General features: G+C 40.8%; 1 pseudogene; it reads right to left on the bottom strand.

Moving 5' to 3' along the window:
* The window catches only part of LOC115113964 (regulator of G-protein signaling protein-like), a 40,859-nt pseudogene that overhangs the window by 21,927 nt on the left and 3,201 nt on the right, over window positions 1-15,731 (bottom strand).

The following is a 15,731-nucleotide window of genomic DNA, read 5'->3' as shown; positions in this document are numbered from 1 at the left end:
TTTCAATGATGGCCTAGGAACAGTGGGTTAACTGCCTGTACAGGGGCAGAACGACAGGGGGTTTGAACTTGTAACCTTCCGGTTACTAGTCCACCACGCTAACCACTAGGCTACCCTGCCGCCCCAGGTGGACTCTTATCCTGAGTTTAGATGGGTCGCCAGACATACTGATATATGACAGACATGGGACAACAAGGGTTGAGGTTGTGTGTGTGTGTGTGTGGGGGGGATGATGGGTGAGAGAAGAGAGGGGAGGAGTGTTTTGAGAGGGGGAAAATATTTAGTCTGTGCAGCTGGGAGGTTGGGGGGAAGGGAAGGGTCAGTGTCATGGATGAAAGACTTGAAAGACTTGTATGGAAAGTGAATCTCGCTTAATGCTTTGTCTCTACTGATCTTATCCTCAGACAAACCTCTATCCTTCCTGGGACAAAGAGTACAAAGCTCCATAGCGAGATTATTATACAGGATGAGACACCTCAACACACATCACTTCAACACACAGTCCGTACTAAACTTTTGACCACAGTAAATATATTTTCTTACTAATGGAATTAGAGAAATAACTACCAAAACAATATTGCATGCTAAAAATCTATATGGCAAATAATCAATGCCATAATAGATCTGATAGCAGTGTTCTGTATTGGTCAGTGGTTCCCCCTGCTGGTGAATGAGCAGGCATGTTTAAAAAGGCTTTCCCAATTCACATCTGTATTGTAGCTGTTGGTGCTGACTTATCCTAACCGTCCATGTAATATTCTAATAATCTTGCCGTATTATTCATATAGAAAATATATAGCCTTTAGTTATATTGTTAAAAAGATAGACTAGTCCTCCTCCTGGATTGTTGAGAGCGAAGATCCAGAGAACGAGTGGGTTAGGTCAGAACGAGGCAGAGACGTTTAAGGACTAAAACAACATAAAACAAAATGGATTCCTCCCATTACTAACTGTTATTGCAGTACTGTAATAGATATGTACCACTAAGCTCTATGAGGTGCATTTATATGCTTACCTGAGAATGAGACATGCAGACTTTCTGTGTTGGTTGGACACCTCCAGTGGTGGAAATCTAACATAAACGATAACAGATGAACAGTAAGTACAGGGAAGTACATAAGTCAATAAAAACCCAGAGAAACAACTGAACTGGTCACTGCATGGGTCACCACTACTTCATGACAGTTGGTTGGGAACTTAGAACTTACTCTGAGGAGTGGATTTGAGCAAGGACCATATTGAGACCCCAATGCACTGTAAACCTAAGGATGGTGTATTCATCTGTGGACAGAGATAGAAGACAATCTTAGTGTACTTAAATAAACAGACTTACCACACATAACTCTACACACCACTAAATAATTAGCTTTCCATAAGCCTAACTATATAAGGGTTCGTCATTTTATATGAAACACTGTGTGGAAATAACATCCCTCAGGACTCACTTGTCATGGTAGTTTGGACCTTTTGGTACCAGTCAGAGTTGAATCGATGGAGGTAGTCAGGAAGAGCTGTGGAGGCTTCTTTCTCAGCATTATCTCCAACTATACCTTTCTTCTCCTTTTGGCTATAGAACCTGCAAGGCAAATACAGCCATCATCAGATGGTAAAAGGTCACATGGTCGGTAAAAAACGTTTGGCCTTAGTCATAATTTATCATTCCTGTGGGAGCGTTTTAGAAGGTGCTGGGCACACTTGGGACAAGGTGTTGCCCTAACACTTGCTTTTTCCAACACAAGATGTGGTTAGGGAAGATAGCCATAATGGCTTCATAGAAGAGTCCTCGGTCCACCTTGCCCATGGCAAAGGTCTGCTGGATGGACTCCCTGGCACTCTCTGCTATGTTGATCTATAGGAGACAATGAGGACAATCAGGGCGACTGAGAGTACAGATACAGTACAGAGTACAGATACGGATACAGTACAGTCAGAGTATGAGTTAGTAAGAAAACATACCCTGAGTTCGGGAGAGATCTCTGACTTGAGGAACAGTTTGCAGATCATTTCAGCTTTCTGGTGGAGGGCATGGTCATTCTCCACTTCATGCCCACGGATGCCATTATAGGGCCTGAGTCGGCCATGTTCCTGACACGAACACGCCCTCACAGTAGACACAAACACAAAAAAGAGTTCCTCTGTCACTTAACGATCCAATTATGGTAAGTAGGCAAAATATTCATAAAATATGAATACGTTTTCCATATTCAGTTGACTGAACAATTCAATTCAAGTTAGTAAACAATCCTTCTCCATAAAATCCTCTCCATATTCAATAGTTAACTCTCTCGCTCCAGGTAAAATGACAGATTGTTGACTTGGAATTCCACCGCTATCATTTTGTGGTTGTCGACCCACCTTTTCAAGTGGGAGGAGTCTCCATCCTCTGAACACAAGCTGACTGATTCAATCTGCTGGCTTTCCATTTTTTTTAAACCTTTATTTTGACAGAGAAGTCCTACTGAGACTAGGGTCTCATTTTCATTAACGGCATGCACTCTGAGAAACATTGGAAAAGACACCTTTGTTACTAGATGGGCGACAGAGGATAAACTGTCAACCCTAACTCTAAATCTATCCCTAATAGCATTAGCTACACCACAAGTCAAATACCGGAATGGTAAAGCTAAACAGGGGAACTTACTTAGAGAGATGTCACTCCAGTTGTATCTGAGGTAGGCCTCAAACTGGCTCCTGGTCAAAATGTCCTTCATGGCATTCCGGAATTTACAGATGCTTTTGGTGAACCAGGAGAAGATGCTCAACACATGTTTCAAGAAGAAAAATAGGAAATCATTTTGTGATAAAAGAATAGTTAACATTTGAGAAATATAGACGCATCACATTAGGAATTGAGGGTTTAGCTGGAAAGATTGCTGTCAGAAGTATTACAATGTAAATGTACTTTTAATTTGTCTGTCTTCCTATTTCAAGACATGGCACATGAGGGTGCAGTGAGATACCTGATGGGTTGGACAGTACTTTTCTCAACAATCATCTTAAAAAACATATATTTTAAAAACTGGAAATCAACCTATCCTCTGATGTTCACGCAATGGAAAGGTAAAATGCTTTACTATCTAAAAATTGAAAGTGCGTATGCAACAAAGAGACAGTTTGCCATGTGGCGGAAAGTAATAAGGTGCTGGAGATGGAGGTGAGGGCTAGTGGGTCTGGCCAGGTGTGGTGTAGTTGGTGTTTGTATGATGTCGTCGTTTCTATGTGTGGGTCATTCCACCAGAACGGTACCATTTGGACTTTTACATTTTTCAATTTGTTTACCAAAATAAATCTCTTTTTTTAACACCCCATAACATGAAGGACATACTTAACCTCCAAGAAAACATATTTCCCATCTCAGGCATCAAAGACCTATTGTTATTCATTCTGATATGGACACCATTTGTCTTCAACCCAGTTATGGACAATATGGACGTTGTCTGAATGTTATTATAAAAGATACTTGTAATGAAATCAACATTTACCATATGTCCCTCAAACTAATTCAATAATTGTAAATATTAAAATGTATGATAAAATCTCACACTTTTGCTGTATTAAAGCCTGAAATGGACACTTTGTGTGTCAGCTACCTCATCATTTAAAAAAATTAAAGTATGGTTTCACTTCAGAATTTGAACTCAAATCAATATTCTCATGATTACTCTAAATATTTCAGACTGAGCTCAACAAAGAAATTCCTATTTCATAAACGTTCCAGTATTTTATCACAAAAATGGTCATGTAACAGGGTTGAGAGTAGGGTAATGGTGTTGAAGATAACACGGTTGAAGAGACAAATACAGCTTCTATATAAATTGTTTTTGTTTATTCTCAAAATCACTCCAAGATTTTATATAAACATTGTATTACATAGATTTAACCATATAATGAGGAGAATTTATATACATTTGAATTAAACTGTGTTGTATTAACCCAACTGCAGGAAAAAACTAAACAAAATTCAAAACACACCTGGAGCGCAATAAGCAGGATTTCCCTTCCCATTTCATTAGCAGTTCGCATTAACTCTGTCCTACCTAGGTTTTTGTACTTATTCCAAATCATTTTTTTTTTCTGGCAAAGTCAATGTAAAAACAACTGAACAGCTGCATTTCCATCTTCATTTGGAAGTCAAATCCAAGAATGAGGAAGGTATATCAAGAGAGACCTAAAACGTATTAAACTACTACGGGTCAGAACATATTTCTAAATGTGTTTATTTGCTTTCCACATTTGAAAACAAGGATGGTCCACCTTGGGCTATCATGGAGTAACAGTCAAGCCTTCTAAATTCTCCGGTCTCTCTCCTGTGCTCCCCACTGCCCATAAACCTCAGCACCCATGTTTTCAATCCCATTGTCAAGAACTCCCTTAAAATCTGGTCCCAGTTCCAAAATCACTTAACCAAGCAAGCTGCTTCTCCCCATTAACATCTAATCATATCTTCCCAGCCTCGCAGATAGACACTGCATTCCAGTCCTGACATAGAAATGGCCTGGTGTTTTTTACTGACCTTGATAACACATTTGTCTCATTTGAAACTCTGAGGGTTGACCATAATATTCCCACTTATTTTTTAGGTATCTCCAAACTTGCAGCTTTGCTAAAAAAACATTTTCATTCATCTCCGCTCCTGCCTGCATATATTCAAGTTGAGAGGTGCTTAGACCTTAACCCCTATGATATGGAACATTATTGCGCCTTTCTGCGCAAATACCAAGTCTGCATGGGAACAAGACAGGGGTGGCGAGCTACCCGTTGAGATATGACAACGTAGTATAGAGCCTCATTTTGCATAAGGCATGGACTCATTCAGTCTTACACAGTCTCCATTACTCAAATGACAGACTGGAAAAAAATATATCCAAATGTGGACCCAAAGTGTTTGAGATGCCATCAAAGTCCAGCAACTGTGGGGCATATGTTTTGGCCATGCCAATCTCTGAGGGGGTTTTGGGACCCAATATTTCAGGCATTTTTACATCTATGTAACAAAACTGTTGGCCCCAATCTGTTCACTGCTATTTTTGGCATACCACCTTTCGCTTCTACTGTTACCACCCACCAGACTAATGCAGCAGCAGTTCCTTAACTTCTAGCTCACTGTCTTATCCTCTTTAATTGGAAGTCGGCAGGACCTCCTTCTCTTACACAGTGGGTTAAGGAAATTATGTCTGCCACTGGAAATGGTTAGATACGCTGTGCAGGGCTTCTGAGAGAAGTTTGGCCTGACGTGGTCCCCTTTCTTGGAACATGTAGAGAGCCTATCTTTCACATAGTTTAGCTCTCACATGCCAGTATAGGCAGCCATGTCCTGTGTAAGTGGCTATGATGTGTTAATAGGAATCCACTGGTACTGTCATACCTGGTTAATGATCTTTGTTCTTTTTAATATTCTGTCATCTAAGCACTGTTGCCTTCTTTTTTCTTTATGGACTAGATTATCCTGGTCCTGGGGGTGTGCATCCTGGGGGGTGCATCCTGGGGGGTGAAAGTCTTTGTTCTTTCCCCAGCGTCGGCACACTTGGTTAAATTGACCAACTCATGACCAAACTTCTGACTGGAATCGAGTGCGTTGGATGCGGGGGCATGGATGGGTGCCAGGACTGGGGGATGCTGTTATGGGACAGATGTTGTTTGGATGTTGTTTGTTCTGCTAATGGAGAATGGCTATAGTTTTTTCAGTATAGGCAGATGCCATATGTCAGTGGCTACAGTGTGTATATAGGATTACATTATTATTGTGACACCTATTTTATTGTATTCATTGTATTTTATTTTCTCTTTTGTGTATCTTATTTATATAATGTATTGCATATATATATATATATATATATATATTGTTTCTGTCATTGTTCTTGTGCTGTTTTTCAGTAAGATGCCTTAGTTGGGTGGGTGGGTGGTAGGGATGGGTGGCGGGTGCATGGGAGGGAGGAAGGGATGGGTTGGCGGGTGCATGGGAGGGAGGAAGGGATGGGTGGGTGGCGGGTGCATGAGAGGGAGGAAGGGATGGGTGGGCGGGTGCATGGGAGGGAGGAAGGGGTGGGTTGGCTGGTGCATGGGAGGGAGGAAGGGATGGGTGGGCGGGCGGGCGGGTGCATGAGAGGGAGGAAGGGATGGGTTGGCGGGTGCATGGGAGGGAGGAAGGGATGGGTTGGCAGGTGCATGAGAGGGAGGAAGGGATGGGTTGGCGGGTGCATGGGAGGGAGGAAGGGATGGGTGGGCGGGTGCATGGGAGGGAGGAAGGGATGGGTGGGTGGGTGGAATAAAGGACTGGGGATGTTGTATTGATGTCAATGTCTCTATATTCTCAAAATGTTAAAACTTACAAATACAGATTTTCAGGGGAATTTACTTTAGACCAGGTATTCCCAAACTGGGGTACTGGGGGTAATGCCGTTGGGGGATACGCCAAATAAAAATGCAATTCACATTTTGATATTTTTATGACATTTTTTTTTCTTCACATTTTCAAACAGTCCATTTATATTTTTCAATGGGGCTATACATTTGAGTGAGGTTTATTTCTCGCCTGAGTTTCACTCGTTTCACTGCCCAAAATAAAATTAAACCGTTTAGTGTTCAGCGAAATAACAATACAATGTCAAATACAGGTAGACTATTCAAATGATTAAAATCCAATCACATTAACCGTTACCCTCTTGCGGGAATTCCACTGACAGAGACATGGTGGAGTGGTAACGTGTACACTGCAGCGTCCACCGAGAGGCTCTTGTTGCCAAGGGAATGCCTGACAGCTTGAAAGACATTTTGGGCACTACAGTGAAAATGGTTAACTTTGTTAAAGCAAGGCCCATGAACTCTCGTGTATTTTTTGCACTATGCAATGATATGGGCAGCGACCATGTAACGCTTTTACAACATACAGATTGGTTATCAAGGGGCAAATTATTGACACGTTTTTTAAAAATTGAGAGACGAGCTTAAAGCTTTCTTTACTGACCATAATTTTCGCTTGTCTGACCGTTTGCATGATGACAAGTTTCTCACACGACTGGCCTATCTGGGTGATGTTTTTTCTCGCCTGAATGATCTGAATCTAGGATTACAGGGACTCTCCAGAACTATTTTCAATGTGCGGGACAAAATTGAGGCTCTGATTAAGAAGTTGGAGCTCTTCTCTGTCTGCATTAACAAGAACCACATACAGATCTTTCCATTGTATGATTTTTTGTGTGCAAATGGTTGCAAGCTTACAGACAATGTCAAATGTGATATAGCCCTGCCTCCAGTCCACTTACCAATATCTGAACAAGAGAGCCTCATCGAAATTGCAACAAGCGGTTCTGCGAAAATTGAATTTAATCAGAAGCCATTGCCAGATTTCTGGATTGGGTTGCGCTCAGAGTATCCTACCCTGGCAAATCACGCTGTTAAGACACTGATGCCCTTTGCAACCACATACCTATGTGAGAGTGGATTCTCGGCCCTCACAAGCATGAAAACTAAATACAGGCACAGACTGTGTGTGGAACATGATTTAAGACTGAGACTCTCCAATACAACATTGCAGAGTTATGTGCATCCTTTCAAGCACACCCTTCTCATTAACCTGTGGTGAGTTATTCACAATTTTCCATTAACAAATAAGGTTTAATATGTAAGATGGCAAAATAAAGAGCAAAATGATTGATTATTATTATATTCTTATTTGTACCCTGGTCCTATAAGAGCTCTTTGTCACTTCCCATGAGCCGGGTTGTGACAAAAACTCACACTCATTCTTATGTTTATAAATGTATCGTATAGTGTGTGTGTGTGTGTGTGACAGGCTTACAATGAAAACAACAGGCTTACAAAAAAACAACATTTGAGAGTACGCTGACCCTGGTGGTAGAGGGGGTACGCAGCTGGAGGTTGAATGTTTGAAGGGGTACGGGACTATAAACAGTTTGGGAACCACTGCTTTAGACTGTGAAGATCTAAGCAGAAATGTTGATTGACAAGAATAGAACGCTTTCTTCGGTGATGTCACATTAATAGGCGTATACGCGTGGCCTATGGACTACTGTATATTCTTACAGGTCGACTCTGGTCAGTTGAACATGTGCTCTTTATGACAGAATGTTAAATCAAAAGTTTGGTGGAAAAACTCATCTGTATGTCCCGACCTTAAAAAATGTTTGTACTGATGTTTGTACCGATGTTGTCTGTTCGTAAATAATGTTTTTATGGTTTATATGTTCACCTGCCTGGGGACTGCAGACGGAAATGATCTGTTGGCTGAATCTGGTATTGCACATATTTTCTCAAGTGTACTGAGACTTGTGTTTTGTTGAACATTGTCCCTGCTCAAATAGACTTAATAATAGTAGTACAACATCTTAATGTTTTGTTACTTTGCTGTGCCACTTCTAATAAATTATAAAGAACAATCTAAGTGTTTACTTTGTACAAAAGAGGACAGCACAATTTTGCCTTACAAAATAACATCTGTGTCCATTAAACTTTAATGCTTTGAAGTCAATCAGTCAAACGTCTGTTGGAAAATATGCATGTTTTATTGCAGGGATCGGTAACTTGCCCGTGAGCCAAAACCGTCCCGTGAGTGATTATTTTTGGGCCTCCCAAAGAAAGTATTTTAGTTTTGGGTCAGAAAAGACTGTAAAATCACCAGGAATTCATAAAAGAATAGTGCAATTCAGGAAAACCTGTTAATTTAGGAAATCTGTTCCCAAGTATTCCCACAAATAAAAAAAAAGAGACAAATGTAATCATTAAATTATGATTATTTTAACATCTTTTTGGGGCTTAGTTGTGGTCAATTTGCAGTGTACAAATTATTCGAATTATGTTCTGGCCCCCCAACCATCTGCTCCAACAAAAATCGTCCTGCGGCTGAATCTAGTTGCCTACCTCTGTTTTATGTGCATGTTATAATCCAACTTCACTCTGTAAAAGGCAGGTGTCCTGCATACTGCAGATAGTGTCTAAAGATAGCTCAAATTCAAATTGGCCTACATGTGGAGAACAGCAAGGGAAAAAGGGCATTAAAAATGAACTAATATAATATAAACTGCTGTAATAAATAAGGAAAATTGGTACCACTTATCAACTTTCAGTTGCCTACCAGTCTGCCTCCAGAGATTTGATAACCAGATCCTGAGAAACAAAGAGGGAGTCGGGAGAAACCTATCTCATCTTCGGGATCTGTGAGATGAGGTTGGCACTGCACTGAAAATAATCCTCTACAATGACAGACACACAGACAGGGGAGCAAAATAATACTGGATATTAATAATAAGCTTGGCTCAGAAAAGGTTTTACGGTCTCAAGGGAGGCAGGCAGGCAGGCAGGCAGCAGGAGGCAAAGGATAAGGTGACAAAATGTTGGTTTTATTAAAGGCACAGTGCAGTCAAAATACATTTTTCAATAAAAAATATAAAAAAATCATATTGTACAAAAGCTGATGAATCTAACACTGTAAAATAGTGGAATTTGTTTTATCATTGTTATTTCCTGATAGTTGCTGGTTGAAAATACAATGTACACAGGACCTTATAATCAGCAGGTTTTACATGGGTGGAGTTTTGCTTTAGTTAATATAGACTAATAATGAAGAGGGTTCCAAACCTCTGTCAATGACAGGAAGTTTCAGTTTTCCCCTCCCCACTCAGGCCACTCCCAGACATTCCAAACATAATTATTGCGTGAGAAATACTTCAATGGAAAACTATTACAGGTCCTATGTGTCGCTGGTGTAGGGAGTCATGCACAGGACAGCAGATATGAGTAATCAAAGTTCTTTACTCAAAAAATACAAGTATTCAAGGCAACAATGATAGCCCACAAACACAGACCGAATTACAATAAACAATCACTCACGAACACAACATGGGGAACAGAGGGTTAAATTATAAACAAGTAATTGATTAAGTAAAGCCAGGTGTGATAAGACAAAGACAGAACAAATGAAAAGTAGATCGGCGGTGGCTAGAAAGCCGGTGACATCGACCGCCGAACGTCGCCCGAACAAGGAGAGGGACCGACTTCGGAGGAAGTTGTGACATACAGCATCCCACTGGGCACAGTCTGGTTGAATCAATGTTGTTTCAAAGTAATTTATCAATGTATTATCACGTTCAATCTGGATTTGCAAATAGTCATCAACCAGTACTGTTTTCATATAATTTCAACCAGCATTGCAAACATTAACATTAGAGTACAACTTCAACTTAAATACAATGATTTAACCTGACTAACAGGTTGTTACATCAATTTAATTTACACATAATCATCAAAACTATATATAAGTTGAAATTGCATTTAAAATTCCACGTAGAATGGTAAAAAATCAAATGGAGAATCTAAGTGGAAATTACAACACAATTCAAGTCATGTGGTTATGTAAATATATTGAACATGCAACATCCAATCCACGTCCCATTTTCAAAATATTTTAGATGTTGATTAAACAATGACAATATACAAAAATGTCAACATCTAAAATATTTTGAAAATGGGACGTGGATTGGATGTTGCATGTTCAATATTTTCATCCTACATTAAATAGGTGGGTGGTTGAAATAATGTTGAATTTCATATTTGATTAGACATATTTTATTTGACCTTGTTTCAATGTTGATACTGAAATGGTATATTTGAATCAATGTCCTTATTTCAATGGCATGGCATCAACCAAAATAAAGCGATACCTATATATTTGAATCAAATCTGAAGCCACAGTCAACGATTCCTGCCTAAAAAGTGACTCCTATTGGTATATGAGGAGAACGTCTACCATTCAGATGCTTACCTCTATGTACCCTGCTTAGCTTTGGAAACAAGCTGTGTTCATTTCTACTGAGCTTTCATGTCAACACACAAAACAAGTGATCAGCTTTCATACTCATTTGCATACCTATGCTCTACCTTAACATTGAATAGTTGAAAGTGAACTTATTTTCCACAATCTATGTGAAAGTACATTCATAGTGAGGTTGGGTTTATGTAGGCTCCACTCAATGTAGTACATTGACATCGGATTTGCCCAAAGCACACCATCATTTCAATGTGTAGATAAGTATGTAATCATTCATTCATGATTGATCTTTAGAAGTTCAAAAGTAGCCCTATAAATAGGATGCCAAATTCATTATATTAATAATAAACTTTTGCCATTAGATATTGTCTTTATAAATATGTTATTCATAATATATATGGATAAGACAAAGACAAATGTATTGTCATGAATTCTGCATTCTATTTATAGGGCTAAGTTGCCATATGATGTTTTGTGATTTACATTGCATGAAGTGTTGCCACACTAGTGAAAAACAGGCCTTGTTTTTATTTTACCAGGTAAATTGACTGAAGACACATTCTCATTTCCAGAAACAACCTGGGGAATAGTTACAGGGGAGAGAATAAGGTGACAGACAGATTGGGAATTTAGCCAGGACACCAGGGTTAACACCACTACTCTTACACGAAGTGCCATGGGATCTTTGGTGACCACAGAGAGTCAGGACACCCATTCAATGTCCCATCTGAAAGACAGCACCCTACACAGGGAAATGTCCCCAATCACTGCCGCGGGCTATTGGGATGTCGTTCTGACCAGAGGAAAGGGTGCCTCCTCCAACACCACTTCCAGCAGCATCTTATCTCCCATCCAGGGACTGACCAGGACCAACACCGCTTAGCATCAGAAGCAAGCCAGCAGTAAGATGCAGGGTGGTATGCTGCTTGTCAACCTGTTTGTGCCGTCGTCTGAGAGATGCACCCAATTGACATGATTGCCTTATTAGTATGGGTATTGTGTGATCATTAACACAGAGCACAACCAATGTCAAGCTAATCAAGCCATGTGGAGAAGACGACAATGGCTGAAGAGGTAAGACACAATCATTTTGTCAACTATGAATGCAAATGGTACTTAGTTTGATTGTTTGTTGGATTACTGCAATTTAGCTCTGGCTTATCATAAACGGTGACTTAAATTCCATGCGGATGTTTTCCTGTAGCTCTGGCAGAGTCTAACAATAACGGACATCTGACATTTCTAGTGAAACTAGTGTAGATGGTAAACTTGAGTGACACCTCCTCCGGTGTTACAAGTGATCAAACTAAAAGGTTGTTTGATAGTGATGCGATTGAGTGGTCTTCTGATAGTGTATGAAGCAGTATCTTCTCAAACTGCAACAAAGAGTGGTATATGTGTGAAGCTGGCATCTTGGGTAAGTTTTTTTATTGGTAATTCTCAGAGAGGGGCTTAATGTTCCAAAAGATGCATACACCTAGCCAGCAGATTCGACCCGCTTGTGTACAACTGCATGAGGTTTGGACAGACTTCCTGTGTACATTTACATTTACATTTAAGTCATTTAGCAGACGCTCTTATCCAGAGCGACTTACAAATTGGTGCTTTCACCTTATGACATCCAGTGGAACAGCCACTTTACAATAGTGCATCTAGGTCTTTTACGGGGGGAGGAGGGGGGGGGGGTGAGAAGGATTACTTTATCCTATCCTAGGTATTGTAGATTAAGACACTGCGGAGCTGGAGCAAGATATGTCAAGGGAAACCGTATCTCAATTTAAAAAAGTGTTGTACTCTGAATTGTCCCACTATTCCAACTCTTACACAAGAAGATTGAACAACTGCTAGTTAAGTAGCAGTCGTTCAATCACCTCTGGGTAACAGTTGGGACAATTCCGAGTACGAAGCATTTCTTACTGAGGTATATTTTCAGAGACATCTCACTCGGACTCTGCGATGTCTTAATCTACACAGGAAGTCTATCCGACCCTAGTGCAGCTGTAAGCAAGTGGGTTGGATCTGCTGGCTAGCATGCACCCAGAGAGTACAACCATATTGAGAAATGTGGGGTAACTATCAGAGGAGGGACCAAGTCATTGTTTTACAAGTCACAAGTAAGTCTCAAGTCTTAGCACTCAAGTCCCAAGTCAAGTCCCAAGTCAAGACGGGCAAGTCCGAGTCAAGTCTCAAGTCCAGACCGATAGGTATCAAGTCAATTCTCAAGTCCTAAACTTTGAGTTTCGAGGCCTAAACAAGTCATAATGTGCTCTTCACCAAATGTAATACCATTTCATACTTTTAACAAGAGTAATAGTTAGTATATTACATTGACGCAAATAACGAATGCTTTAAAAAATATATTTATTACTTTCCAAATAAACTTTATATTTCCATTGAAATACATGGGTAGCCATAAGAAAGACCCCCCAATAGCGATCGACTATCGAGGATCGCTATGGGGCGATGTAGGCTTGTACACAATCACCCAACCTTAACACACACACACTAAGAGTTGATTGCGCTGCACACTTTTTTTTAATAGCATAATTTTTTATATTTGGGCTTGGAGAGGGTATCAAGTCAGTTCAAGTCAAAAGGCTCAAATCCAAGTTAAGTCACAAGTCATTGGTGTTAAAGTCAAAGTCGAGTTGCAAGTCATCATATTTGTGACTCGAGTCTGACTCGAGTCCAAGTCATGTGACTCGAGTCCACACCTCTGGTAACTATCCATATTATGGTGTTGAGCAGAGTATAGTGAAGACGCTGAGCATTCAGATTTCATTGAGGATTTGAACATCAATGTTGGTGTGCCTCTCCGAATCATCTAGCTGCCAACTTTGGCCTATTGTACGCAGCTTTAATAATTTACATTATTTAGTTGTTGCCTTATTCACTGGAGAGGATAAGCCAGTCCCTATGGATGACTGGTGTCCTGAGTTGAATGTGCTCATAGTTGCAGGTATCAATCTAACAAATCGTCATCACCATGTCACAATCAAAGCTTTTCTTTGATGCACCAGTGCGAGCCATGCTAAAATGTATCAAATTCTATACTGGATATTTTCCATGTGAAAGATATCAGAGTAAAGGTTCTTGGAACTGAAGGATAGTGTTGCACTCTGAGAGGAGATAAATGATGGCTGGCCTATATGGCTAGCCATCCAAGACTGTGGCTGCATCTCCATTGATAGACACCAGCGTTTCTTGTATTTCAGGGTTTTCATTAGATTGTACTCATATGGTGGGCTTAGGTGTCATGAGGATGTTGATTTTCCTTAAACGAGGTCCAAAAACATGCAGACCATCTTCCTCTCAGAAAACCAAACTATCAGAGGCTCTGATCTCCTTTTAAGGCTTATTGCCAAAAGAATTTGCCTGACAACCTCCGTCACTGGCAGAACTTGACCGATGGAAGGCCACTGAGTGCAGGCAGTTTTTGCTCTACACGTGTCCAATAGTATTGAAGGATGTTGTTTTCAAAGAGGTCTATCACCATTATGTCCTGCAGTGTAGGCATGTCAATTTTGCTAGATTCAGATGACAGGAGGAGACATGACCTTGATTATGCCAAACATTTGCTGATGCACTTTGTTGAGATGAGCAAGAGTGTCTATGGTGATACATTTACAATGTACGGTGCATTTGGAAAGTTTTCAGACCCCTTAACATTCCACATTTTGTTACATTACAGCCTTATTCTAAAATGTATTAAATAGTTTCCCCCCCAATCTACACACAGTACCCCATAATGACAAAGCAAAAACAGGCTTTTATAATTTTTTTGTCAAATGTATTATAAATAAAAAACTGAAATCACATTTACATAAGTATTCAGACCCTTTACTTAGTACTTTGTTGAAGCACATTTGGCAGTGATTACAGCCTCGAGTCTTCTTGGGTATGATGTCACAAGATTGGCAAACCTGTATTTGGGGAGTTTCTCCCATTCTTCTCTGTTGATCCCCTCGAGCTCTGTCAGGTTGGACGGGGAGCGTCACTAAACAGCTATTTTCAGGTCTCTCCAGAGATGTTCGATCGGGTTTAAGTCCGGGCTCTGGCTGTGCCATTCAAGGACATTCAGAGACTTGTCCCGAAGACACTCCCGCGTTGTCTTGGCTGTGTCTTTAGGGTCGTTGTCCTGTTGGAAGGTGAACCTTGGCCCCAGTCTGAGAACCTGAGTGCTCTGGAGCAGGTTTATCAAGGATCTCTCTGTACTTTGCTCCGTTCATCTAGCCCTCGATCCTGACTCATCTTCCAGTCCCTGCCACTGAAAAACATTCCCACAGCGTGATGCTGCCACCACGCATCACCGTAGGTACCATGTTTCCTCCAGACGTGGCACTCGGCAGTCAGGCCAAAGAGTAATAACAATAATGGTTTCCTCGGACCAGAGAATCTTGTTTCTCATAGTCTGGGAGTCATTTAGGTGACTTTTGGCAAACTCCAAGCAGGCTGTCATGTGCCTTTTACTGAGGAGTGTCTTCCGTCTGGTCCCTCTACCATAAAGGCCTCATTGGTGGAGTGCTGCAGAGATGGTTGTCCTTCTGGAAGGTTCTCGCATCTCCACAGAGGAAGTCTGGAGCTCTATAAGAGTGACCATCGGGTTTTTGGTCACCTCCCTGACCACGGCCCTTCTCTACGATTGCTCAGTTTTGGCCAGGCGGCCAGCTCTATGAAGAGTCTTGGAGGTTCCAAACTTCTTCCATTTCAGAATGATGGAGGTCACTGTGTTCTTGGGGACCTTCAATGCTGCAAAAAATGTTGATACCCTTCCCCAGATCTATGCTTCGTCACAATTCTGTCTCTGAGCTCCACTGACAATTCCTTTGACCTCATGACTTGGTTTTTCCTCTGACATGCACTGTAAACTGTGGGACCTTTATATAGACAGGTGTGTGCCTTTCCAAATCATGTCTAATCAATGGAATTTACCACAGGTGGACTCCAA

Source organism: Oncorhynchus nerka, linkage group LG9b, assembly GCF_034236695.1.
Source record: "Oncorhynchus nerka isolate Pitt River linkage group LG9b, Oner_Uvic_2.0, whole genome shotgun sequence".
NCBI classification, from domain to species: Eukaryota; Metazoa; Chordata; class Actinopteri; order Salmoniformes; family Salmonidae; genus Oncorhynchus; species Oncorhynchus nerka.
The sequence above is the reverse complement of the archived record's forward strand: the minus strand, read 5'-3'. Positions and strand labels throughout refer to the sequence as shown.